The 26,798-nt window shown below is 48.0% G+C and overlaps 1 long non-coding RNA gene across 2 annotated transcripts in view; it reads left to right on the top strand.

Moving 5' to 3' along the window:
- The window catches only part of LOC110353853 (uncharacterized), a 158,688-nt gene that overhangs the window by 121,811 nt on the left and 10,079 nt on the right, over nucleotides 1–26,798 (top strand). The window contains exon 3 of one of the 2 annotated variants that reach the window (XR_011804118.1): nucleotides 22,922–23,095. This is a non-coding gene — a long non-coding RNA (uncharacterized lncRNA). Of the gene's footprint in view, nucleotides 1–22,921; nucleotides 24,179–26,798 lie in introns of those variants that run through there. The other variant, XR_011804116.1, reaches the window with a different exon arrangement.

The following is a 26,798-nucleotide window of genomic DNA, read 5'->3' as shown; positions in this document are numbered from 1 at the left end:
AGGTGGATTGTGCCTCGTGGGCTCAGCTGTCACTGCCCGGCCGGGAGGTGACAGATCCGGAGCAGCTCTGCCACTGACATGAGCTGCAGAAGTGTCACTGACCTTGTGTGGCCCTTTGTCCCTATTGTCTCAGCCCCTCTCAAAAGAAACCCTTGGTCTTGTTCTGCTCCTCCGGGCTGGGAAAGCGATTATTATTATGTCCTGGCCTTTGGCTGATGAAAATATGTGCAGCTTTTGTCGCCCGTTTCTCCACCCCGAGTGCATTTTCCCCCCATTTGCTATTCACACTTTGTCTGAATCTGGCGTTCATTGAGGTGGTGGAGGCTGGGGGGTGCAGGGGGAGAGCAGGTACACCCACTGCCCTGTCCCCCCTGGACCAGTGCCCCCCAGTCTGGCCCACAGCACGCGCTGCCCCCCCTGTGCCTGGGGGCACACGTGGCAGCTCCTGGCCCCAGCCTGGCCAGCAGGAACAGGATTGGGGTTTTTGAGGGAGACAAAGGCCAGAAAGAGACAAGAAGGCTCCCCAAACCTGTATCCCCGGGATGCTGCATCCCTGCCTTGGGATAGGAAGGGGTTTGTGTGTGTGCGTGTACGCATTTGTGTGCACATGCAGACATTGGATCTAGGAGATCACCACCGGATTTGATCTGCCTCTGCTCTTTTGCCTCCCACCATACACATTTTTTTTGCCCCACTACATACTGATCCCCAATGACAGTTTAAAGTCTCACCCTTCTGATTTCACAGTGCTTCGTGCCTGCCCTGTGCTGCCTTTGCAATGGTCCCTCTCACTGCCCAGGGCACGGAGCAGTGGCAAACGGGTCCCGAGGGTTTAGATCTGGGACTGGCAAGGCATTTCTGGGGTCAGCAGTGTGCAGTACTGTGCAGGGCAGAAGTCACTGCCTGTCTACTGCAAAATTCAGTAGCACTTAGCAGGAGCACCACCAGGTCTGTCCCAGCTGCGTGACTTGTTTGGGTCACGCCAGAATGGATAGCAATGCACAGGAGCACAGCTGAAAACCCTCCCCGGTGCAGGCAGCGTTTCCAGGCTGAGATAGACCAGAGGCATCGTTCCGAGGTGACTGCTGCTGGGTTTATGTCTTTGTGTGTCCCATAACCCTGGAAAACTTGGGGGGGCTCCTGTTCTCCCAGATTCACCTGGGCCATGGAGCGGAGATGTTCTGATGAAGAGGGAGGATTTAGCTTCTACTTATTCTTTTATTTTTTATTTTCTTGCTCAGTTGTATAGGGTCATCTTTTAATCGTCATTTCAGTTATAAGGGACAGCATGAGGGAGGCATAGAGCTGGGTTAACACATTTGAAAAATGAGGGGTATGCTGCCGTGTAAGCTGGGATGTGATACATTCAGCCGGAACAGAGTAAATTGGGCTGTGGATGGATTGCTGTTTAATTAGCTGTTTGAGCTGCAGTTCAGCCAGCTCTGCCCACTTAACGTTCTTGTTGAACAAAGTGTTAGTGCAGACTTCAAGGGCCACAAACCTCCCTGGGAAGGCAGTTTTCCTAAGGGGACTGGTACACAAAATGGCCTCAATTGCAGGTGCAGCGCGTTGGATGGAGTTAGTGGGAGCAGATCATCAACCAGATGAGGAAGGGCCCTCGTTAAGGAGATGGGGTCTGGGCTGTGGACCTCAATGGGAGGAAGAGTGGCGATGGGGGAATCACAGGTCCCACAGCGTGGGAGGACGGGCACACAGCAGAATCCATCCCCAGCGCTGCCAGCAGATAATGGCCATTCGATATAGCCCACTTCTTCTGCGCCATAAAGCTGATGGGCTGAATCAAGCCATGGTAACAGCATTGATTTTAACAGAGTTAAATTAAGTGATGCATTTGGCTCTGCAGTTCCTCGTTTTGCTCTCCACCTAATAAAGCAGGATGAAGCCTCCTGTCTGGTGCCTCTCCGGCAGCAGGCAGCGGTGGGGACAGTGTGGGAGGGACAGGTAAGGTCGGAGCCTGCAGCCTAAGACAGGAGAGGATCGATGAGAAGAAGCCCAACTAAAGCAGCCTGAGAACAGCAGCATGTTTAAAACAAATCTTTTCAGTGATGGAGTTTGGCAAAGCTCAAAGCAGGATCTCAGGATAGCAGGGCAGGCAGATGTAGCTCGCACATAATGAAAAAACACATCAGGGAGCTCGGGATGAATCGCTGAGAGGCACCATTGCCAAAATCCAGACCATGGACGGTGCTCCACTTCTCTGATCCAGTGCTACATCCCAGCCCAGCAAACACAGTGCTGCGGTCCTTTAGTGAGGAGCAATTGCCATGCTTGAAGTTACTTATTACTAGGACCAAAGCCAGTGTTTGAAATAAATCTTGGTGGTTATAGCAGTTTTGCTAATGTTTTAATGCTTGTGGAAGGAGTAGACTTTATTGCTGTTACTCCTGATTTATGCAAAGCAGGAGAAGGATTAGACTAAAATCTGAAAAGCAAGTGCCAGTGTCCTCTAATCTCTCAAATGGGGTCACAGAAAGAAGTTTAGGGGCAATCAAAGGGCTAAATATGAATCTTTTGGACAATATCCTCCTATGAGTCTTCTGCACTACCGCCTCTCAGCTGCAGGCTGGAAAGGTTTTGTGCTGTTTTACTGCTTCATGTGACAATCTTAGGCCTGGGCAGCTGGTCTATAGACCAAAAAAATGTAAAATTAAGTCAGATGTCATTTACAAGCTGATGACCAGTTGTTGGCAGTGAGTTGGCATCCATTAAATAGCTATAGCTGTGTAAGAGATCTCATGAGGGATGTCCCACTGCTGTGGTGTCATTGTGGCCCTGACTGTGGTGTGCTTTCCAAAAATGGGTTCACTCCAGAGAGATTTTGGGTTTCACCTCCACCAGAGCAGAAATTCGGCAGGCTGTGGGGTGTAGCACCATCTCTTTAGTGTGGCTTTGTTTAAAGGCTGTGGACGGCTCAGCCATATGAGTGCAGCTGTCTTGCAGCAGATGGCTTGGATCTGCAGCTCATGTACACTCATCCAGAGGTTAAAGACAAGATCAACTTTTCCAAGAGAAGGAGTGAAACATGCCCTTTTCCTCCCTAAATTCTTCTGCGTTGTTCTGGTCGTTGTTATCATTAACTGCGGTCAAGTCAAGCTCAGGAGTCTTCACTGTAACAGAGACCATGCTCCTTTATTTCCTGGAGAGTATTTACAAAGTCGCGGGGAGATTTCTGAGAGCGGGCCTTTTCCTCAAAAATGTACCAGGAGATGAAATGATGCCCACACACCATCAGTGGGTGAACTCAGCACTTCTTTAAAAGACAAAAGCCACCAGCAAGGATCAGGCCAGCCTGTGGAAGCACCTCTTCATGTAGACGAAAGTTCACATTATTTTTTTCCCACAGTCTGGGGACAGATTTTGCTTCGCTGTTACAGCGATGATCTGGCCACTTAGCGAAGTTCAGAAAAGTAGTCAGAAGGGTGAATGACTTTTGGAAGATGGTTTGAACTTGTTTGGGTATCTTGGGTCATGGAATTTGGATGTGAAGTGTTTGCTGCTGGTTTCTGTCAGAGCCTGGGAACAACATTTGCAGGGCATTTCCCTCCTTCCCTGCCCTTTGTCCTCCCTCCACAGGTAGCAGCAAAGGCTGGTGTTCATTGTGGGTGATGCTGAGCCCTTTACTCCAGTTTGCTGCCAACTGCTGAGTGGTCAGCATGCACCACAGGGTGAGTCCTGGCCTGGCACTTGCTGGATAATGCTCCTGCTTTACCCTAACCTGCCCTCACCATGGGCTTTTTCAGCAGTCTTATCAGAAAAGCCAGTGAACAAACAGCCTGTCTGAACTGGGTTCTGTCTAAGCCCCAAGGAAAAGCTCTTCTGGATCAAGTTTGGAGCTGAGAGATGCCCCGGGAGAAGCTTGCATCCGGCTGCCGTTGGGCTCTGGTTCTGTGAATAATGGCCATCGTTTCCTTTCCAGGACTGTTGGTCTTTGCACTTAACATGCCATTTTTTACAAGGGCTGTAATGATGAGGAGAGCCAGAAATGCTGAGGAGCAGGCAAGTCATTCCTTGCAAGTGCCAGATGATATACAGTGTATTATTAACAGGGCAATACACTTTTTGCAGAAACCGAGCAAGGTTTCTTATGGAACCCATGAGTCTGATCTCCACCAGGCTAGCTCTTTTTTCATGTTTGTCAGTTCCAGTGAAGAAGAAATATTTCTGCTTCTTTGTCTGTAATAAATTCAGACGAGGCTTGTGCTGGCTGTGAGGCTAAAACTGAGAGATGCTCCTCCCATGACTTTGAAAACAGCCAAAAAGAGGGACACAAACAGATTGCCAGGCAATCAAACAGCCCCAAGGTAACCTGTTCTGGGAGATTTGCTTTGGTCTCTTGCTGGTGCCCATCTTCTTTTTCTCCTCACAGCGTCAGTACTTTCTGCCAGATGGCTATTATTTTTTACAGGACTACAGACAATTATACCTGTCAAGGGCATGCCAGAGCAGTTAGCATTTATGGTGGTAGGCAGATTACCTCCTAAACGTTAATAGCAGACACAGACACGGTAACTTTGCTTCTCAAAATCCCTGCTAGGTGACTGCTTTGCAATGCCGAATGAGGTTCGCAGATGTGCAGCATGGTCACTGTGCAGTGCAGGAAACATGCACGTCCACACCACGCACACGGCTGATGCTCACACACTTTGTCACCACATGTAAGCAAAATGGGGTCTCCATCATTCAAATATGGCAAAATTTTGCGAGAGTCAAGCCCAGAGATGTTTGCTTTCACATGGTTCTCTGAGCGGGGTCACATCTGCAGGTATCAAGGTGTTGCTGTGTGTTTCTTGGACATTTAGGTTTTGAGGGAGATTGCCATTGCAACTACAGACCAAATTAATATGAGGACCCACTAGGTTTCCAGTTTCTGCAGCTCCTTGCTTGTGTTTTTAAAGGCCAGTGGGTTTGGTTGGCTGTCAGGATTGGGAGAGGCAGCACCACAGGGATGGCTGGACATGGGCTGACGTGAGACATGGCTTATACCCCCAGCACTGTCGGTGAGTCTCTGAGTCCCCTCAAGTTTAGATCTTCTCATCTTAGATTGCACACACATCAAAGCAGGAGCTGACTCTTCATGTTTGTTAGGTGGCACCTGGCGCAGCAGGGCTCAACCAACGCCTCCAGATGCAGCAGGAAGGAGAGAGATCCAAAACTATTGCTGCTTGAAATGGCTCAGAGTTTTAAATTCATGCCAAACCCATCAGCCTGCTCCAGATTCAATGGAAACCACTCCTAATTTTGTGAACCAGAACCACTTTTCAGACATAAAGCTGGTATTTGCTGAACCCTACACATCTGGTACCTCCCGGCCCAGGTCTGAATGGTTTCAGGTTGTAAAGCTGAGCTCCCATCCTGGCTGTCCAGTGGATGTCTCCTCATCCTGGCTGTCTGATGGGTGTCTCCTCACCCTGTCTGCCCAGAGGAAGGTCCCAGCACTCAGCAGCAGTCTGTATGGACAGCGCTGCCTCTGGGCAACCAAGGGGAGACCCTTGTTGGGTTCTGGATCACGAAGAAAGCAAAGGCTGAGGCTGAATAATGAACTCTCCTGATCTCTTGCAGGGAGTGTGGATCTGAATGCCACTCATCCTTGGCCCCAAGGGGACAGCCCTTTCCCATGGTCCCAGGGAAGTTGAACTAAATTGTCACAGCGAAATCCCTTGGCTTCTCCTGCTGGGCTGCAGCCAGGCTGGTCAGAGGGGGGCAGAGGGTGCTTCAGGCTGCTGCTTCTGCCTGGAGGTTTGTTGTGGGGACACGGGGCAGGGTTTCAAGCTGTTGACTCCCGGCAAACAGCGCTAATTAACAGCAGAGGCAGGCCTGGCCCTTCTCAGAAGTTTATTCTTTCTGAGAACATCCTTCCTTCCCCAGCTAAAGGGACAGGGGGAGCAGAAATGAAGAGAAGGTTGTACCAGACACTGTCTTTGGGGGAAAAAAGGAAAAACTGAGTGAAAAGTCAAGTAGTTAATTTTTTCTGTTCCTTCACATCTCCTGTTTCTGCCCTTCATGTGTCAAACTGAGGGAGAGGTGAGGGGGATTAGCAAACCTTGGGAGGGGGCCCCCAAAACCCAATTTCTTTGACACTAATTTGATTAAAGGACGAAGAGATTCACTGCTGATTCCTACATGTGAATGTCTCCTAAAGCACAAGAGAAATCCCACATGAAGGTCAGTGGCTGAGTGCTGCCCTTGGCAGGGCATGCACTGCTCTGGCTGGGCCGTGTTCTGCTCTCACTTCTACCAGCACAAGCGCAGGATGACTCGGCTCAGATCGATGCAATGGGTGAACCAGGGCATCCCTGCCAGTGAGGTTTGGCTTAGCAGGGTCTCGGTTTTCCTTGTTGTGCAGTGCTGACTGCAGTAGGTATCTCCCCTCCATGCATGCCCACCTCACCCAGCCGTCTGAAATCCCACCCGGGATGGATTAGATCAGCTGGTGGGAGTCAGGGCCTACTTAGATTAAATGGGTGCAGGCATGGCTGTGTTGTGTCTGTTTGCAGAAGCTGTCTTCTCTTTAAATGGGAAAGACGCTTCCCAATGTTTCTAAGATAATTAATGAGCTGGCCTCTGACAGGGGTGTTGGGCTGGCAGATAAGCTGCTGAGCATACAGTCCAGCCATGGTTATTCACCAAAACCCAGCTCTGCGTGCAGCCCTCTGGAGCATTTCTGGCCAGAGGGATAAGTTAATAACATCACACAAATGTGAATAATCATCTCAGGTGTTGCAGTGTCAGCGAGAGTGCTGCATTTTGATTACATCAACGAAGAGAGGATCTCGGCCCTGCCAGCTGAGCACCATCCCGAAGGAGGAGGAAGGAGAGAAGGCTCCGAGGACTCTGGCATTCTCTGCAGGGAGATGTTATTAGTGTGAGACCTGACATTAAGACAATCTATTGACTCATCCGAAGCAACAGAGCCTTGCAGGAGCAGCGAGAGGAAACCAAACAAATATGTTTGCAGAAAGTTGTCTGTTCATCTGTTCATCTGAGCGTAAAGAGACAACTCTCAATGTTAGTTAGGAGTTACAAGGACTGTTTGCTCTTTGGACTGTTCCATGGAAAAGCCATTATTTCCCAGATTTACTCATCCAGATCCTCCTCCACTGCTCTGTATAGAGCCTGCCTCGGCCCTAGCAGCTGAGGAGAACACACCCAGGACCCATGCTGAACCTTTCATGCTCTGGGCATGACCACAACTGGGGGTTTTCTTTGCACAAAAGTGTGCGGTAGACCTCTTCCATCCGAAAACCCAGCTTACAGCCTCTCGTCACACTGTCATGGCTGAAGCCCACCCAAGAGCCCATGGTGAGAGCCACCAGGCTCGTTTGTTTGAGAAGATGCTGCAGGCTGCCGACCAGTCTGATTTCGTGCAAAAAGGCAAGGGTTTGCTTAATCAGCCATACCTTGTGGGGGATGAGTGGCGTGTCTGGGACTTAGCATTTCATCCAGCTGCCAAGACCAATTATTTTTGATGTTTCTTGACACATTGAAGCTGGTTCTCCTGATTTATTTTGTTTACTTGCTGGAGTGCTGTGTTGTGTTGTGTTTTGTTTTCCTAAAAGGATGTCTTCCTTTTTCTGACTCTCATGCCAAAGATGGCCAAGAAGTAAAGCAGATATAAAAATGGAATGAAAAAAAAAGTCTTTTCAAGAACACCACAAAATTTGTCAGCCTCCCAGGACTAGACAGACAAAGACATGATAACTTGGGCTAGTAGCAAACATGTCATTCATGGAGCACAGCAAGATTTGCTTCAGGAGCGGACCACCTTTCACAACAAAGCTGGAAGGCTTTGGGAGAGTACCTTGCTTTCCTCGAATCTGTGGACATCAAAATTCATTGAAAATTAGGGAAATGGCAAAAATTCCAATGGTTTGGCAAGCTTTGAATGGTTTGATATTTCAGCTGATACTCTCATTTTAGCAGACTTGGGGCTTGTCAGAAGGAGAATTCAGCTCTTATTTCTCCAAGAAGGACATTTGGTTTGGTCGCCCTGGGAGCCCTTCCAGCTCAACATTTAAAGTGGGATTTGAAGACAGGAACCTATATCCAGAAAAATGCAGAAAACTCCAAATCATTTTTGGACCTGAAATGAGCAGTCACAGTAGCTACAAGATACCATCTGCATCTATTTTAGAAGTGATTTTCCTGTTCTTTCTATTATAAGAGCTGGTTGAAGGTATCTCACATTTTTGTAAATTTCATCAAGGATCTGAAATTCCAAATTTTTATAATAAAAATAGCAACTCAATTCTCATATGATTGATTTTTTTCTCTCTTTCTGATTTTATTTTTTCTCCTTAAAAATATTGAATGATTGGCTAGAGAAACAATTTGGGAGGAACACCCAGGACCTTTTTGCTGCTTTCTCCACCCTCACTATCCCTGGGCTCTGCCCTGTGCCTTCCATGCCATTAAGGCCAAGAAAAGCAGCACTCTTTCTTCTTTGAATATCAAACTCACATTGCAGACAGTGGCTATGGAGATTCACTGCAACCAACAGTCTGAAAGTACTGAATCAAGCAGAAGAAAACCCCTTTGAAGAGCAGCAGCGTGTTCCTCCCTTTGCCGTGCCACCAGGCTGTGTAGATAGGACATGAAAATGCCGTGGAGTCGAATGCCAGATGCAGAAAGCAAACGCTGCCGGCTCTGTGCTCCGTAAGCTTTTAACTTGAAAGACCTCAGTGCCCACCTTCAATTCCTCTCTGGCTGAAAAGACTTCTGCAAAACCTTAGCTAGAGAAGCAGACCGCGTTCACTCTGCCCACAGCTCCTGCTCCCTGAAGTTCCTCAAGCTCAGGCGCAGAGCTCTGGTAAACCAGCCTGCTCCTTTTTTGAAGTTAATGGAGCTGCACAGCTTTACACAGCCCAACGCATCCAGCCCAAGGAGCTGCAGCTTCCAAAGGCAGCCGTTTCTCTCCCTCTCTTTGTGCTTGGTCTCACAACTTCGCTCACTAGATATGCCTCACAGGAAAACCACCTTTCGTTTTTGCTCGGAGGCAGTGGCATCTTATCTACAATTGTGCAAACAGCTGCTAAGTTGCTTTCCTGCGGTCATTTTACATATCAATAAAATGCAGCTGGCTGCACAGTTTGAACGAAGCATTACACTGAGCTTTGATTGCCTTTTTCCCTTGTTTTGCAAGGCTTGACCTGGACATGAAAACCACCCATCCCCTGGCACAAACCACTACAGGTTCGTGTGCTCCTTGCTAGCTCTCCTCCATTTGGGAAATTCATTGGGCGCAAGCAGGATCACTGGACCAGGCAATCCCATTTCTGCTAAAGGTTGAGCTTCCATTTGTGCTGAATGTTGCGTCCCTTCCATGTGGTGCCTGCAGTCAGGCTGTCTGGTGCGGGATGCTTCATTTCAAACAGATGGTCTGGGGCAAGAGTGACAGTTCGAAGTAAATGTGATTAGAGGCCCAGGAATACTCACCTGCAAGAATAGCTGAAGGTCCTGTAGCTGTTCATTCTGGACAAGAAGAAGCATATAATACACTCCCAAAGTAAAGAAAGGCTTTTGGTCAAGATGTAGCAAATCACCTATACCTTCTGTCCATGGAGGAGAGAAACCGTGGCCTTAAATTTCAGCAAAGATCACAGTCAGAGTGTCAAGATAAGCAAAAAGAGCAGCAGAGCATGGGCGAGGTGCGTGAGGAGGTCAGAAGGTGTCCACCACTGATGGTCACCCCATTTCGCCCCCCCCCAGTGATGCAACTATATCTTCTTGTCAAACCAAACCTACGTTGCAGAGCTGGTAGAGAGGTTTTCTTTGCTCTGTGGAGCATTTTCACTGAAAGGCACCTAATACATTAGGAGGAGGGGGGTTACCACCATTCACTCCACTTGTCACTTTACATCTGGTCAGCCATGCCAGGAATGAAATCCAGCAGTCCAGGAGAAGAAGATTAATTTGTTAATGAGTGACAAGGAAAAGTCCTGCTGCAAAGGGGTGCTGGAGGAGGCAGAGGCAGAAGCTCTCGTTAGGGAAAGAGCTGTTCTGCTGATGCCTGAGATAAATGTGGAGATGGATGGGCAGTGCTCTGAGTCAAATGGTGAAGTATGTCTCAGAGACACAAGGTGCCTCCTAACGGAGTCACGGTGATATATTCAGGGTTGAATTTTTCAAAGTCACCTAAGGGTGATTCCTTTGGGGTTTTTAGTATAATGTATTGGTTTGCTTGGGAAAAAAAAAAAAAAATCAGCTTTAAAGAACAAGGAGACAAACAGCCAGCAGTAATTTAAAAGCATTGAGAGCTACATACTTATTTTGAAGGGGAGGACTGATTTTTGAGAGCTCAAAACAATGAAGAACCCAGCTTCCATCATACTTCAGGGGAATGTTAGTGCCTAATTCCCTTTATTTAAAATTGAAACACAATGAATTTCATGTCAAGCCAGTCTTCTGTACAAAAGAGCACGTAAAAACATTTCCAGAGGATGTTTAGAGGCATAACACAGAGCTATAACAAGAAATACATGGCAATTTAACATATAACTATAATTGTATTATACAGCCGTTATCGACAGCACGACTGACACAATGTCCAATTACGAAGGGGGAAATGACATCTCTTGCAGCTTAACAGCTCCACTGTTAAATATGGTCAGTCTGTGCCTTAGGAGAGTTATTAAAGTGGCAGAAATTAATGTTAAAATAATTGATTGGCATTTCCTTAAGATGCAATAATATTCCCGTAAATCTCCTTTAGATAAGAGGATCGGACCTGAGACATTAAAGGACTTTGGGTATATGTGCAGTGAGGGTGACTCAATGAATAATAAATGGCTCTAGGTGACTTGTTGTTATGGCTCTGATATTGCATGATATTAACTTTTAAGGCATGCCTTCAGAACTCGGAAACTTTATGTACTCCCATGTTTTATGATCTTGTAACCTCAAGTCCTTCATGCTGGAGATGGCAGCGTTTCTGTTCCATCTCGTGATTACCAGGTAGCCGCTGGCACTGCTCCCCTGTCTGTGCCTTTCTTTCCAAATCAGCTTCCCTAATCGATGTTAGTTTTACTGGGCTGGAATCGAACCACTTTAGGCCATATTTCCTCAGCCATAAAAAGTTATCTAGGGCTTTACCGTTCCTAAGTGATGTATGCACATTAGCTAATTAATTAATCTTGCTGAGTAGCATATTAATTTCTTTTAATTTCCTACCTGACTTGAAAGGTAGTATTTTCCTGAAACTAGCATGGTGGTCTAGGAAAGGATTTGTGAATTCAGGCTTTCAAAGTTAGCTTGGGAGTTTTGCTCCGAGTTATGCAGCAAAACTGCACGCACACATGCACATTCTTACGGTCAGAGGAACGGGTGCATCCTTTCTGCCAACAAAACCATCACTCTGCTCTAAAAGGGCCTTTTAATGCAAATGAGTGACATAAGAGCTTACATCCTATTTCCAGAGATGCTTAAAACTGCATGCGAAGGTGCCTCAGAGGAATTTAGATGCCTAAGTCCGATGTGGCATCCTGGATTCTGTGTTTAGCCCTGGCTGGCCCCACAGAACCCTTTTTGCAGTCTGGGCTCTGCTCCTTGTACAGAGCTGCCTGCCATGGGGCTGAAGCAGGTCTCTCTTCGAGCCAGGGCCTCCCAAAACCTCAATCCAACAGGCTGGCTGAGGGCACATCCACCCCATAGCTGGACAGGCCTACCTGCCCTTGTCTGTGTTCCTTCCTTCTCTTCCAGGAGGGACCTCAGCCCACCAGGCTTCTGAAGCTATCCTGGGGGCTGGGGAAGGGACCCCCCCCTTCATGGTCACCCCCCTGCAGCCAGCACAACTCTTAATGTGGAGATGGATGCTGCTGCTACACAGTTTGGGAAGTCATTTCCCCTCTGTTCTGCTGGTTTGCTCCAGAAGAAAAAAAAAAATACAGATGTTTCAGTTTTAATGCCTCAAGCCTGAGCATGCAACAATTCTCTTAGCAGTTCAGTGAGCGGACTGTGCCAAATAACTCCCAGCCTTTGAACCCTGAAGATGCTAGTCAAGCTGGATGGTCCCCTCTGAACTGGGGAAACTCTAAGACCTGAAGTATGTTTATAATAAGGTGACAGCTGTCATCCATTTGATTTATCGGTTCATTCATCACAAATCCCATCTTCCAATATACCACTCAGAACTCAAGGACATGCTTGGAGCTGTTTTCACCCCCAAAAGCTCCTCTGTGAGCAGTTATAGAGCTACAGTACTGATTCTGCCCCAGAATCTGGCTACACCTAATGCAGAGGCTTTTGTACCTGTTTCATGCATTTGTGCATGGGACAGGGACATGCGTACAGGTAGAAGTATTCCAAAGGATCAAAGCAATATAATCATACCTGCTTCTGGAAATAGGCTGGGACAAGGCCACGGCATGGACACCAGAGGGCCCAGGAGCCACCCAAGGACCAGATGCCACCAAACAGCCACAGCTGCTGGAGGTGAGGTTCTCAGCCCTCCAGGTGGGTGCTGCCTTGCCCCGTGTGTGGTTTCTGCTCCCTGCACTGTCCTGGCACGAGCAGGAGCTGCTTCTCATGGGACACACCATGGGCACCCACCATAACCACCCAGCTTCACAGGAGGAAAACCAGCCGAGAACCATAGATCCTACACCCCACAGGCCAGGCACAGCTTGGATGGCTGGTTCTAAAGTATAATTTGTGAGAGTACAGCAAAAGGCATGCAGGGGAGCCGCATGATTCAGAAGCCCCTGTCAACATGGGTGTTTCCTTACCGCTGATCTGGGACTGACCCCAAGGCCTTTGATTTCAAGCAAGACCTGAAAGATCCATAACCTTCGCACTGGCCTGACCCCTCACGGGGACCAGCATAGATGTGCCCCAAGTTCATCAACACCTCATGCTTTAATTTCTCCCTGGAGGGGTGCGATGGCTCTTCATAGGCAAGGCACGGTCACAGGGCGGCTTCTCCTCCACCCTCTTCCCAGCGCTTTGCTCCCCCAGCACAGCGGTGATTGTACCCTGCAGGTCAGTGACAGCCGCAGCCTTTTTAATTTTTGCATCACTTTTCATGAAATGTTCTTGGTGCTGCTCCAGCTCTTCCTGCCCAGCCCTCGTCTCTTCCCAAGACCTAATTACATCCCTTCGTCCTTGTCACTTGGACTGCACTAGAGATGGTGACAGGGCTGACATTCCATTGCCAACCTTCTCAGAAACTTCTTTTCTTCTTTTTTTTTAAAAAGACTTCTCAGCAGTTCAGATCAGCTGTTTATATTTAAAGGTTGTCAAACTCGTTTAAGTTAGCAAGAACCTTCCCCTCTCTGAGTGGGCTGGAAGAGGGCAATGCTCCCTCTTGTCTTCCTTGTGATGTTCTTTAATTGCCTTCAGCTTACAGATTCTGTAAAAAGAGGAGGAAAATAAACAAAAATACATGTGTAGACATTTGTTGAAAAAAGTTACACAGATTCATGGCTTGCTTGCTTCAGAGCTGGGCTTGATTCTGAATGAATGGTCTTTTTGTAAGGGTGGACAAGACTCCTCTTCTACACCTCCAATATGGCCTGAGGCAGTGCTAGCATTATGCCGGAGTCAGTGAAATGAAGTACTCATCCTACAGAAAGTAACATTTATTTTTTCAGTTTCCTGTGGAAAGGAAGTAGTTCAGGACAAGAAATATATTACATTTTATTAAGGACCTCTGGGTTCATGGAGTGGGTCTTCTTTAGCCAGGCTGATGGAAGTTTGGAATCAGATCCCACGCTGAACTGAAAAATTGAGCCCTGATGCACAGAAAGCACATATCTGGAAAAGGAAACGTGCAGGCATAAGGAAAGGGATCTGTAACCAATATATGTTCATGAAGTTCCTTCAGCATGGATTTGCAGAACATTTTAGCCGACCAGATTTTGCTTTTTTATGGGAAGGGAGATGAAAAAGCCATGCCATAGGAATGTCATCTAAGCCTGCTTTAACCTTCCTGCTCCTGTGGTGGCAGAGATGGGACATGGACCTGCCACTGCTCGCTTTGATGACACAGAAAAATCCCCGCCGGATGGAGCAAACCTCTGTGATAATAGATGGTGAGGGCACTCCGGGAGATGCGGAAAACTGGGTTCATGTAAACATGAAAACCCCAGAATTTTTCAAAACATTTGGATAATTGCATTTTCCATTTTCCAGACAGTTTTGTTAATGGATGGTAGAGATACTTGCATGCAATACTGTATAAAAGCAACATCTTTCCTTCAGAATGTGTATGCACATGCACATAGTGGGGGTACAAAATAAAACAAGAAACCCAAATATGATTTTTTTTTTTTATATCGAGCTGTCTGGGTTGTCAGTTAGGGAAATTAGCCCATTTATCATACAACTTTAATTTCCCATCACTTTCCTGAAACCTGTGGGCTTTTAAAGAAACTTCTTCATTTTTCCATCATTATTGCATTTCTTTTTTACTTCCTCCAGTTTTTAAGTGGGAAAATCCCAGAGGATTTGCGCCTAAAAGAGAAACTTCAGAGCTTTCTGTTTCTTGCATGAGCTGAACAGGAGTAACAAGGAACATAGATTCGTTCTCTCACTGTCACTGCTCGTGAACAGGGTTGTGATGACCCAATATGATGAAATCAGTCAAGAATGGGAGGCATTTGTGAATTTGGCTTTGGAGCGAGCAAAAGAGGAGAGAGTCCAGCAGTGAGCAACTGCACTGAGCAAAGAACTGAATGCAAAAGAGCCCAAAAGCATCAGTCTCGATGGCAAAGGGATAGGTTGAGGTGGACCAAGAGCAGAGACTGGTTGAGGAAGACCTGATTTGGGGGTCCAGGCTACTGTGATGTGCACGTGCAAGGGATGAGAATGTGCATGGGCTGGGGAGGGGAAGGCACGAGGGAGTGTGCCCAGCCTGGTATTGATGCCTGCTTTGTGTTAGAGGGTGTGGGAACGCGTTGTGGGATGTTTGTTTGTGCTGTCCGGGGTGCTTCATGGCCCCAGCTCCTCCACACACATTTGTTTGTGTCTGTTGGTGTTCACGGGAGGCTTATTTGTGTCAGGCTGTAGGTGTGCGTGTGCCTCGGGGTGTGTTTGGGCTGTGACCAGTCATGTCACAGATCCCTATCCAAACCACCTGCGGATGCACGGTCCCTCTCACTCCTGATGTGTTCGCCAGCACATCTTCAGTCTCATTTATTTGATGTTGTGGCTCTGTAGCAAATCCTTTAAGTTTCTATATTTATAAAAATGACAGAGTAGAAAGGAAAGCTGGAACAGCTGGGGATGCCTTGGGGACGGCACTTCCTAGCCCCAAAGATTACTGCACTATCACATTGCACTTAATTGTTCCAATGTTTAGCAAATTGCATTAATTAAAGTGGCACATCTGGCCTTTTTATCAGGGGCTGCGCAGTTCTGGTTTTGATCCTGCAGTGACAGATTCAGCCGGTATCAGCACCCCCGGGTAAACACTCATTACACCAGGGGAAGCAGCCTTTGTGCTACGGGAGGCCTGGGACCGGCTCCCATGGAGGCACAGGAGCCTCACTGGGAAGCCTCCAGTGGGCCCTGGAAAGCAAACCCAGTCATTAGCAGAGTTCAATCACCACGGCTCCATTGATAGCAAGAGCTCCTCTGCCCAGAACAGCTGGAGTTTCCTTCTTCCCAGTTAAATCAGCTTCCACCCATGCTGTGAGGTTGCTCTCCAAGAAGTAAGGGAACCAAGTGAGCGGCCAAACCAAGGCTGTGCTCTGGGAGCTCACCTTCCTTTTGCAGCGTCAGCACCCTGCAGTCTGTACTGCAGCCCCCTCATGGCTTGGGGGGGCTCACAAGCAAATGCATTGCTTATCTGGTTACTTCTCTTATGGTCCTAGAGGCAAGGGCAGGAACTGAACCTCTCCAGAAAGGATTAATGCACCTACTTTCTCAGTTCTGAAGGTGGGTGGTGCAAATCTCATCCTATCTGGGGGAAAAACGATACTTTTCAGGATAGGCAGTTCATCCCTGGGTTCCCAAATCATTGCTTATATATTCCCTTCTTTCATGCCAAGCATTTTTAAGAATGCATCACCTTAGTAGCACAGGTAAAAGATACTTTGATAGTCTATAACAGAGCTATTCTTAAAATAACGGACCATGAATGGAGCTAAATTACCTAATTGAGCCAATTATCTAAGCAGGTAACTTCTAAGCAGGTAACTTCTGGGTACCTTTTCTATAACCAGAAACTTCATCTGCTGTTTACTTTAGCCACGTTTCTATCCCAGTGCATTGGGCATGGTGTTACAAACCTCATAGGTTAGAGAGAGAGGCTGAGCTTAGCAAAGGGCAGGAGAGAAGGGGGAGAAAGAACTGAAGCAGCAGCACTCAGCTCAGCATGCAATGTCAAAATCAACTTAAGGAGCGGGCAAACTTGCATACAAACTCAGATTATACAAACAAGCATGTCTGGGTCACAATTAGATTAAAATTTTTAGCTTCCTAGTAAGAGTTGAGGAAAACAGCATATTGAGGGGACTTTCAGAAGACAGCTTCTGAAAACCTGCAATTTGTACGCTAATAGGGTCAGCCCCTCTCTGAGCTCTGCAGCATGGCCTAATGCAGGGCTTAGCCCCTCACATCCCCCAGCTGCACTCTAATAGGAGAGAAATGACCTTAAGTGCTACTTGTGATGGCCTGGATTGGAGGTAATGACACGGTGCCTGGGACAATTACTCCACCCCTCTGATCCTGCACTACCAGGGCAGTTCTTCCTCTGGGATGGTTGCCTTGTGCTCTGTTTATTTTATTTTCATAGAATCATAGAATCATAGAATATCCTGAGTTGGAAGGGACCCTTAAGGATCAACAAGTCCAACTCTTGACACCGCACAGGTCTACCCAAAAGTTCAGACCATGTGACTAAGTGCACAGTCCAATCTCTTCTTAAATTTTATTTTATTTTATTTTATTTTATTTTATTTTATTTTATTTTATTTTATTTTATTTTATTTTATTTTATTTATTATTATTATTATTTTTAATTTTTATTTTAGTCTTTATTTGCAGGGTGCTGCCAGTAGCCAGGTTGTGTTGTTTTGCCCAGGACTTTGGGAGTCAATGTGCTGAACCATGGCACGAGCATCAGTCAGCCTGGGCATCGCTTCTTTCTAACAAGCCCCAAACTTTTAGGATCTGAGCGCTCGATGAGTTTTTGCCTGAGCAGCTAGAGACAGACGCTGAGCTGACACAGAGTGCTGGGACCCCAACGCCTGCAGCAGAGCTGTGCCTGCTGTGCAGCACTGCCACGGAGCCTGGCTACAGAGCCAGGAGGTGAGGGAGGCAGAAAGGGAAAACTTCAACACAGGAGCCTCAGAAAGGGTCCACTTGCACATTCAGCCCCAGCCAGGCTCCCAGTGGAGGCACAGCACAGATAGACCCTTGCACAAGGCTGTAGCAGATTTGCAGTTGTATGGGGTAAGTGTTTGCTTCCCTCTGTATAATTACTGTTATTGATATCATTACAGTGCTCCACTTGGCACATCCGTTCACTTGGCAGCTCCGGCTGTGGCACTGGGCTTTCCAGGCTTTAGAAAGCTTTGCAACGCTTCTCCTTGAGCACACGCTCTGCAGCTAAACGAGTAATTATCCAGGGGCTTTAATCAACTTTCATTCTGGATGAATTTGCCACTAAATTCGTAGGAAACGCTGAAGACCCTCTGAAGCGTGAACGCCTGCTGGAGTTTTTATGGGGGGAAGGCCTTCAGTTGCTGCCTTGGTTTGAACAGAAACTTTCTGTTTCCTACAACTGCTCTCTCGCCTCGCAGCATTTCAGTGACCGGCTGCTTGGGCATGCAGGCGACACTGTCCCAGCAGAGCTCTGTCAGGAAACAGCTCAACATCTGCCCAAGCGTGGATGGTTTTATTTCTGTTCCTCTTGGCAAAAGAAAGGAATCCGTGATGAGAAGCTGGTAGAAAAGGCGTTTCCTAACAAAAACAGCCGAGGAGTTTGACTTCCATCCAGAGTCACGGTAAAAGTTGCACAGGTGCAGAAGAACGTTGCAATGTGCATGGTTTGTAAGGAATACGTAAGCCTGCATGGGGATCCCTTCCGTTCAATGAATTGTAAGCTTGCGGAGCAGGGAGAGGCAGAAACCATGCCTGTCCTGTCCAGCCACAAGCCCAAACCATGCATTCCCAAACCAGAGCCTCTCCTACGCTGCTACTGAGATGTGGTCAGGGCTGATGCTCTGTACACAGATGGACCCGGGCTGGATCCTGCACATTCAGCTGCCTGCAGAGCGCTCATGCAGACAGTTATGCCATCCCATATGACCCTGCTAGAACATGGGTCATAAAACATGTCCATAAAACATAAAACATTACTCAACTCTTAACCTAATTGTACGTGGCTGATCATAATTTCACTTCCAGAATTAGGAAGGTTTTATTTGCAAGCAACAGATTCCATCAGCTCTCTTGATCTCTTGTTCCACTGGTTAATTTTCCTCACTCTTAAAAATGCATGCCTTACCTCTCATTTGGAGATCTCTAATTTTAAGTAGCAGGCATTGGCACTTATTACTAAATTAAACAGTCCTTTGCTATTAAGAGACTTTTCCTTCAGCTGGTACCTATTGCACTGGGCTCTCCTTAGTAAACTAGACACAATGATTTTAAGTCTCTCGCAGTACAGTTTCCCGGGTGTTTAATAATCTTTATGTCATCAATACAGAGATGAGCAGATCAAAGAGTGGCATGCTGGGCAGCAGAGCCAAGCTGGGCCAGAGGATGGAGAGGGATGGAGCCATGGGTGGAAGGACAAGGAGCTGCAGCCACAGGTCCATGGGTGGATGACACCCCACCCTCTGATTTTAGTGTGCCCCTCGGAGCAGTGAGCCGTTTTTCTTACCTCAATAAACTCTTACCATGGTGAAGCCTGAGCCATCGCTCTGTTGACGAAGCTGTTTGCCTCCGATTTCACCTGGAAGTCACGTCCACGCGCTGATCGCACGGGAAGCAGCCTCCCCTCCCCAGGTAGCCTGGCACCACGGCTCCTATATTTAGCCGCCACTTCCCACCTCTTGCCAAAAGCATTCCAGATCCAACACATTCAACTTCACAGCACATACTTGCCAACCGGCAGGAGCAAAAGCAACTTTTTTTTTTTCTTTTTTCTGTCCTTATTCGACTCTGGCCCCCGGCCAGTCAGTATCTTCATTTATTGTAATGAATTCGTGTCATTAATATGTTGGCTATGCACAGCAATCGCAAAGTAGTACATTAGTACAAAAGCTATTGCTCTGGATGCCAGCGTTTTATTGCCGCTGCTGATTTACAGGCTGATAAGCAACTTTGCAGCTGTCCTTGAGGATGGGAAAAGGACAGGTAGCCTGGCGGAGGCGAGGAAGCCCGGCATTGTGGCGGCCGAGGGAAAGTGTGAGATTTCCCAGGCCTCGCACAGCCGGGGGTGGACTTGACGATTTCGTCTTTTCTCTGGAAAACGTCTTCGCCTTAGTGTGAGCGCTCAGCCGGCCCGCAGAAACACCGCAGACAAAGCCGGTGTGAAAGTCTCAGGCGCTTGGAAAGGAGATTAAATGTGCTACAATACGGTAGGTTTGGGAGCTTCTGTGTGAGCAGCTCATAATAGAGCCATGTCATCACTTTATTGCAAAGATACGATAAAGACAGGCATTATGCGGTGTTAACATTTAACAGCCATAACTTAACTTTCAAAAGACGTCGCAGACCAAGTCACAGTGAATTGTTTCTTTCTCTGCGTTTAATCCTGGGCTCACATGCTATAGAGCAAGAGCATTTACAAAAAGAGCGCTGAGCGGAGAGACAGCCAGACCTGTCTGTCTGTCAGCTCCGGAGAGTAATCCCTCGAAGAGCAACCTTAAATAAAATGATTTAGAGGGAAAGCATGAAGCAGGGAGAGCACAGACAACATAGCTGACTGTCAGAAAGAGCTGCCAAGCATCCCCGTGCTGGGAATGATCCTGTGCCCAGCGGTGTCAGCCGTGATGCCCAGGAATTAGCTTGCTGTGTACTCAGGGCTACAAGCTATGGCCAAAAGCAAAATCAGCTGGCCCTATATCCAGGGAACCTGGGCACCTGGAGTTATAAAAGAGGGATGACCTGGGAGATGAAAGGGTGCAGGAGTCTCTTGCATTGGGAAATGGGTCAAGAAGTAACCGGTGGAAGGTGGGAGGAAAATTCCTGGTGGCTGGAGCAGGGGGAGGACATTGCTGCTGCTGCAGGGCTGGGATGAGCTCTGGACCCGGAGCAGCCTCACGTGCGCCCACCTGGCTGCAGGGGAGGGGACGGACCCCCTGGGAAAATGGAGCGGGCAGTCTAGGGCACTGTCACTCCCCGTCTTAATTAGGCCTGTCAGCTTGCCTTGCATTTCAGCTAATTAATTGCTCTGCTTCAGAGCTGCATTTCTAGTTGACACCAGTGCCTGTGGACGGGACGGGGTATCGATTTCGGCAGCCCCCCGCTTGCCTTGCTGTTTGTTTGTGCTCACAGACAAGACCCCCGCAACAGGAAACGCTGGGGGAGTGCTCAGGAAAATAATCAACTGCGTTATCTGAGAGCCATATCAAATAGGTTTGGGCCAGAAATGGACTCAGCTGCCACAAACCTATTAGCAGCAGCTCAGGTTTCCTGCGTACCGGCAGGTTAGGGGGCAAGCACTTTAGCATCGCCCACAGCTTGTGGTTAATTACTGTTTGTAGAGTTGCAGTCTGCAGTTATGCTTGACAAAATACCCGTAAATACAAAACCAAAACGCTTGCCCATTTTGGATGGATGCCACCTGGTTCCCCCCTGCCTTTCCTCCCCTCCTGGGTGCCAAAAAAACCTGCCCAGCTTTTGTGCCTTGCCCTGGAGCAGCCGTGTGATAGGGAGAGGGCTCAGAGCTGGTGCAGCAAGAAAGACGGCTTTTCTGGCCCCAAATATTTTCCCCTTTTAGGGGCTACAGTGCAAGATCCCCCTTGGAGGGTCTCTCCTGTTGTCCTACTTGGCTGCAAGCACCACCGAGCAGGGGGAGCTGGGCTGTGCAGGCAGACGGGGGCTTTTCAGCCTGGGAGGGCCACAGGGGGATTTGGGCAGTGCACAGAGCTTGGTGGCTGCTCACTGCCTCCTCTGCTGAGGAAGTCTTTGGGGGGCAACAAATAATTTGAGCAGGTTGCGGGTTCAGAGTAAAAGAAGGGGAAGAAAGAAGGCGGTGGGAAAACCAAGAGGGAGAAGCAGGCTGGTGGCAGGTCTCTGCTGTCTTTGGCACAGTCAGGCCAGGAGCAGAGAGGTTTTGGGATGCCCCAAGGGGAAGCATGGATTTGGTGAAGGCAGCCAGACACATGTCTGTGCATCCATCCCTGAGACCTGGCTCAGGACAGCCACATCGGGACCCCAGCATTAGGATCCTGCTGAAAAGCTCCAGCAGGGTAATGTGTAAAGAAAAGATGGTGGTGGCTGCAAAGGGGCAGCCTGCCCCAGCATCAGCCCCCCCACAACACAAATCTGTGGGCCCAGCCGAGGACTTGCAGGGTTTGGGGTGGGTGATGGGCTGAGGATGATGACCTGGGCTGGGGGCTGCTGGCCTGCCCTGGGGGCTCCGGCCTGAGGGCTGGGAGATGGGGAGATTTATGCCTTGGTAATACCAGAATTGAGCAATCACTGTAATGAAATCCATGCTCTGCATTAATGAGCGGCCGAGGCTGTGGGTTCGAGCCTTGCCTTTTCCCAGAATGGGGAAAATGGATGATCTGTGCCCAAATTCAACCCCTTCCTCACAAAAACGGGGCCAGGCAGGACCTGGTGCCCGGCCATATTTTTGGTTTGTTCCTGGACCAGCTGCAGCTCAGTGGCTGTGAATGGGAAGATGAGCTGGAGTGGTGTGATGTTCATCCTCCCGGTGAGTCCCTGGGTTTTTGCTTGAGAAGGATGGCACGACTTGTGCAAAAATGCCACCAGAGCCCAGACACGATGCTCCCATCACGTCTAAAATCAACTCAGCAGCACCATCGCTTACTGGAATGTGGCTTTAGTGTTATAACTTGACTTGTCACAGTGGGGAAACGGAGGAAAAAAGCACCTTGAGCTTTGTGTCTGAAGCTCTGCAACAGTGTGGCAAGGAGAGAAACGGTGAGAATTGGTTCATGGCAGCATTTCCCAAGCGATGGGAGGATGAGGAAGTCATTCAAGTGTCACTCAGCGACTGCTCCTGCCTGTCACAGGGAAACGAAGCTCTCCAGACAGACCTGCAGAAACCAGGCTGTAACACACCAGCACTTAACTCGTGCCCGGGGACCCAGCTGAGGTTAATCCATCGCCACTCAGGATTTAATAAGCAGAAGCACGGCGTGCCCGGGGAGCTGTGCGTGGGCACCGAAACCTTCCCACCCCATCGCTGCCCTCCCCTCGGTGCAGGAGCAGGAAACATCCCAGCAGCGGGGCCGTGTTTAGTCCTCTTTAACCTCCCACCCCGCTTGCTGCCCGCGTGCAATTAAGCCGGGTTCCCATGGGAGCTGTCGGAGAGGGGAAGCAGAGAGGCTCTGGAAGCAGAAAGCATCCCCCCCCCCCTCCCCGTGTCATTAGTATAAATTGTGTTTGTGCAAGTTATATTTTACGGCAGGCGTGTCAATTAGTGTGTGAAATTTAATAACCCAATTGAGCTTCCCTCGCTCAAAGCTAAATTGAAATCTGTTGCCTGTTTGGGAGGGAAGGGGCTGTCACGGATGGGAGGCTGAGCTGGTGGGTAGGGCAGGGCAGGGTAGGGGCGTTTTTCATGTTGATTAAAAAAAAAAAAGGGGGAAGGTTTTGTCATCCTTCTTGGCCAGGCAACCAACACCAGCTTTCCTTGGAGCGAGCAGCTGATCTCACTGTTTTTATTTTTATTTTTTAAGGTGGTGTCTTTTTTGAAAGAGAAGGCTTGGGAGGGAGAAAGGGAATAATATTTATATTATTATTTTTATTACGTTTCTAGGTGGGGGGGAATTGCACCACTAATGATTGCAGCACTGAAGTTCCCAGCACCTGGAGCCTACAGCCTCACTGTGAGGAGGAGGAGGAGGCACCGGACCCATCCCCTGGCAATGGGTGCCTGCCAAAATCCCACCTGGCACAGGAACCAGAGCTGGAACACACAGGACTTAGGCTGGTGAGGCCAATACTTAGATCACAATCAGCCCCCAGAGATGTTTTCCCTCCCTGGAGACTGGAAGGACAAGATCTAAAACATGAGACAAATGTAGACACGTAGAAACCAGGTGACAAATCCCAATGGTACAGTGTGAATTACATTAAAGGTGATCAACCTTCCAGGTCTATATTTAACTCATTTTGGGTCTCATCTGCCTGTTTGGGGTTGGCCATTCTCATGCAGAAATGGCAATGCCCTTCATACCAAATACATATTTTCCACCTGCAGACAAATCCCTTTGTTCTAAGTTGCAGTTTACCCAAATATTTGCTTTTGCTTACCCAAATATAAGCTTTTCAAGGTGGGGTGGTAGACGCTGCCTAGAGAGGAGCCACAGCTTTCTTTTGTCTGTCTCACTGCTCTTCCTCCCCGAGCCCAGGACTCCAGCCCATTGCTCCTATTGAACAGTGATGTGGATTATTGCATTTCTCCCCTGCATGTCCAAGGAGACAACATCTAGCAGTGCAAATATCCCTCTCCAGTCTCCTGCCCAGGCTGTTTTGCTGAGATCTCTTCCCCCCTCGTGGAAGATGCTCTGCAGCCAGGAGCCATTTCAAATCTCTCCTGGGCTGCTGGTTGCAAAGCTCTCCAAAGAGTCCCTCTATCCAGGAGACAAGTCTAGGGCTGCTGGGTTTTCCTGGAAAGCAGCACAAAGGAGGGTTTTGTGGTAGCATCTTTTCACCAAGCCCTGCTGAAAATGGAGGCAGTGAGCTGGAAGAAGCAAAGAAATGTTTATGAAATTGTTTTCATGGGCACTGCACATGTGGTGATAGGTTTGTAAATTAGGTCATGCCATTTCCTGAAATATATGTGCAATGTTCTGGATATTTAATGACATAAAGATGTAATTAGCTACAGCTTTTTAATGCTTTGGAAAACAACATCACCTTGGTTTGAAGGGAACTGTTAAATAAGATTGAGTTACCACGCTGAGCAACCCAGTGCAAAGATAGAATCTGAGGAGGGAACCTGACCCCACCAGGATTTCCTCTGCAGTGTGTTTGCATTGTATCTGCATCTAATCTGGAGCACATATCTACACTTCTCTGTGTCCCATTCAGACCAAAAAAAAAAAAAAAAAAGTAAGCTAAGTAGCGTCACCGAATGCTAAAAAAAAAAAAAAGAAAAAAAAAGAGAAATTTGCTACAGGAAGGAAATCTTAAGGTTATGTTCTGCATCATCCAAGGTGCATTTTTAAAGCATGTGAAACGTTAGAGGTCTCCTACTTCCTCTAAAAACCCTGAGAAGAAAGGGAAAATACTGCATATCAAAGGCCTTTAGGAAGGGTTGCAATAGGAAAAAGATTAAACATGAGATTTGGGATCCCAGTGACCCGTACATGTTTTCCAGTCAACAGCAAAATACCATGAAAGAATTCAGTCTCCTTCATGTCACCAGCCAGTAGCAAAGCCTGAGGTACCCTGAGATACCAAATCCACTCTGCTTCTTCTTAACTAGCCAACTATTTATCCCCAGTTCCTTATCTTCTGACCAACAAGGCTTGGTTTTCAGAGGAAAGGAATACAATATTTTAACAGGATAAGTCAAGGCTGTTGAGAATTTTGTGGGCGATTGCAGAAGAGTTTCTCCCATCCTGAGGTCCTGTCCCCAGGTGGGTGCTGAAGACTACACACAGTGATGGCTACACACAATACAGACGTGTTTTAAGACATCCAAAATCAGCAGAAGTGCTAAGAAACAGGGCAATTCAAGCAGGTAACTCATTGCATTGCCCACTTCCCAACCCTGAGCTGACAATAACCTTCTGCCCTTCCAGGAAATAAAACCTAGAACTAAACATCTGAGAAATGAATTTGAAACATACTGAAAGATTGTTTGGTTTGGGGGGGCACGGGGAAGGAAAGTCTTTGAACCCACCACTAGAAAACACGAGGCTTGGCCATGCTCCAGCCTGCTCAAGGCAGACTCTGCCACCTGGTGAGCCAACAAGCGTGGGGACCTGGAGGACTTACAGCATGGCCTCATCTCCATTTAGGAGCCTCATTTTTTGCTTTTAGAGAGCCTTCAGGCACCTGACTGGAGAAATATTGTGTAGCACTATGGGAACGGAGCAGTTTACTATGTGGAGAAAGATGTTGACAAAAAATATTGCCTCCAAAAGAAACATTCCCTATTTTTTCAAGAGAGAAGGAAGCCAGAAAAAAAAAAATCAGGTTCAGAAAAAAATAAAAATCTTTGGTTTGTAATATTTGAAAATAACTCCCAGGAGTCAAGGAAAATAACAATAAAAATGAGAAATGTTGAAAATGGGAAGGAGGAGGGAAGGTTGCCTGAGCTGCTTGACTCGTGAAGGGGGGAGAGACCAGGGTGCAGCCTTGCAGGAGGAGCTGCAATTACTTGTCAGAAAAAGAGGGGCCTGTTGAATTTGTGGGGTGTTTCGTTTTGTGGTCTCCAGCCTGGAGAAGCACTGAACTTCCCCTGAACCCCATCTCCGTGGTGAAACCTTCTCGCTCCCACCTACAAAGCACGGGCTCCCGAGCAGCACCGTCTCATTCTCCCTCTCTCCTTTCCATCCATCTTAATATCAGTGTTCTCAAGCTGCCTGATGTCCCGTTTATGACAGAAATAACCTGCCTTGGCACTGACACTCGAATTTCACTTAAGGTTCGTCGCATTATTAATGGCAAGATCAATATTACCAAAGACACAAGAAAAGCTCTTACCGTTCATCCACCTCCCGCCCTCCCCTGCCGAGGCGCCCCGTGTTTCTCCATCTCTTTTCAAGGGTACTGGGCTCAGCTCAGGAAGGAGAATCGCCCACTGCCGGGGACACTTCGTGCAGTCCTTGGCAGCCGCCCTGACGTGTTTCTCCCCAGCCTTGAGAGCTGAGTGATGAGGCTCGGGAGCGGGATAACCCACAGACTCTGTCTAATCAGAGCGGCTGTGGTGGCCTTGCTGAACTCTGCCGGCACAATTAGGTGATCACGCTGGCAGACAAGCCTGATTCATGTCGTTTTACCATCAGCGAAGTGGTATCTATCACCCCTGCGACAGACCCGTTATTGCTGCAAACCACTTCAGCCTACTCGGTTAAAAACCCCTTGTAAAAGCAAAAAAAAAAAAAAAGGGCTTGGACATATTTTATGGCAAATTAACTTTTAACATATTCTTTCCTGCCTAGCATTAAAATCACATTCGCAGCTGACACTTGCAGTAATGTCTGTGCTCCTCTCCAGCTACAAGGGCGACGTGGGCGAGGGCTGGAGCTCTCCAGGGGTGCTGGGGGGATTTGGGATGACCTGGTGGGGAGAATTGTCCTCTCCTGGTGCTCACCGCTCCGCACTGACTCCAGAGGGAGCCGAGGTGGAGTAAGATTAGTTACATGGGCTGAACCCTACCCCTAGGATGACAACTTGCCTGAAAAAGTCAAGGCAAAGACACCCAAACTCAAACTGAAGCCTCCAGGCTGTCGATACCAAACTCCTTTGGCTCCGCTTCTGCTGGACCTCCTATGGAAGCCATTCATTTCATTTCATTCATTCATGGAAACTTCATCATTTCAAACAAGCTTTGGAGCAGACCTTCAAAAAAACCTGGAAATTAACCCACATTCCCTCATTTCTACCCAGTGCAGCCACATGGTCGGGCCAGGAAAGGATGGGGGGTTCAGAGTGAGCTCCAGCAGGCAGGAAAATCTGCC

The sequence above is a fragment of the Anas platyrhynchos genome, chromosome 19 (assembly GCF_047663525.1).
Source record: "Anas platyrhynchos isolate ZD024472 breed Pekin duck chromosome 19, IASCAAS_PekinDuck_T2T, whole genome shotgun sequence".
NCBI lineage: Eukaryota > Metazoa > Chordata > Aves > Anseriformes > Anatidae > Anas > Anas platyrhynchos.
The sequence above is the reverse complement of the archived record's forward strand: the minus strand, read 5'-3'. Positions and strand labels throughout refer to the sequence as shown.